This window comes from Pituophis catenifer, unplaced genomic scaffold, assembly GCF_029215685.1.
Source record: "Pituophis catenifer annectens isolate HBS135680 unplaced genomic scaffold, rPitCat1.0.hap2 SCAF_281, whole genome shotgun sequence".
NCBI classification, from domain to species: domain Eukaryota; kingdom Metazoa; phylum Chordata; class Lepidosauria; order Squamata; family Colubridae; genus Pituophis; species Pituophis catenifer.
In genome coordinates this window covers 30,347-31,984 of record NW_027257161.1, presented here as the reverse complement: position 1 = coordinate 31,984, position 1,638 = coordinate 30,347, and positions in this window count along the sequence as shown.

The window sequence follows — 1,638 nt, the reverse complement described above, 5'->3', positions numbered from 1 at the left end:
TGAAAGAACTTCAGTAATTCTTAAGTCTTCCAAACACAGTAACCAACTTACTGATCCTATCAGTCTTGAGCATTGTCCAGAGTGCAATTAGAATTCAAAAATATCTGGAGGGCAAAATATTTTTTTTTATTTCTATAACAACAGGTAATGAACTATCATAGTCAGAAGAATAGTCTCTGTATCTGGAAAGAATAGATCTCCTATCCAAGAAGCCCATGCATCTCATCGAATAGAAAATCTGCCTGCTCTTGAAATTCCAAAAAGTAACCTCATTACTTCGGTTCTTCAAGGGCAGGGCCAGCTCAAAATATTTTGCTTCCAGATATCACAAAACAAATGGCATTCTCTCACTTTCCTCACAAAGATGCATAGCAAATTCTGCTCAGGCAGAAAATAAGGTGAAGAAGATGAGCTGGAAATTAGAGCTGTGAAGTGAATTCCAGTAATTTCACTGGGCCTGGGGCAGCATTCTCCAACTGATGTCCATCATTGAGAGTATCATTCCTAAATCTGTTAGCCAGTAAGAACAGAATATTGGGACTCTTGGTTATGGAGGGGACAAAGCTATCTCTTTTTTCTCTTCCCGTTGCTATCCCCACCTTTTGAATGCTCTTCACATGTAGATTCCCTGCATATGTCAGTTTTGAAATAATTGCTCTAATCTCTTCCTTGTAGCATTCTACCATGCTGAAAGCTCTATTTTCACCTTGGATTTTCTAAGTTGGTAATTTCAAGTGACCACAGTTAGCATTTCAAAACCCTTTAAAGAATCCAGAAACCAAAGTTCTGGATTTATAATCTTTTCTCTTTGAAAGTCTCCTTTATTTTTAAACAAAGGCAAAATTCACAATCTCTAATGATACTTGAATTTCAGGGTGTCAGGCATATGTGAAACACATTCTGTGATTGTTCTAATTAAAAATATATTGAAAGTAAATGGTATTTTTTTAAAAAATACATTCAAACAATTTCAAAAAAATGAAACATTAAAATTTAGACCTTTTTGTTAATTCACTTGGAGCTATTTTTCTCCTCAGCCTGTCATACCTCGCAAAGTTGTTTTTGTGGGGAAATTCCCATTTATATTGTCTCAAGCTGTTAGGACAGTACGAACTATAAAATACACCAAATGCTTATTTTTGGATCTCAGTGTACAACTTAATAATAGCTTCCTCTATGAGAGCTGGGTTTGTATGCATTCCTTCTAGCAGTTGTAGCTAAGTGATGTCCCATTCTACTAAGTGATCTTCTGCTCCCCTTACTGATTCAAGATTATTTATTTATTTATTTGTCAAGAACGTATTAGGTAATAAGTATAAACATGGATTGGATACATAAAATAGATACAAATAGAGGAAACATTAGGACAGGGACGGTAGGCATGCTGGTGCTCTTATGCACGCCCCTTACTACTCTTATGCTCTTATTCAGTTGCTCTTGCTCTCTATGATCTTGTATAGAGCTGAAACTTTGTTCAACATGCTACACTGAGCATTATGTTGTTTAAGGCACATCATACAGTTTTGATTATGTTGATTTATAAAATGGAATATATTTAGCTTCTCTTTAGATTGACTTATTTTTCTTTATCAGATTCTTCACAGTCAGATCTCTTCAATTGAAAAACTTGCTACATCA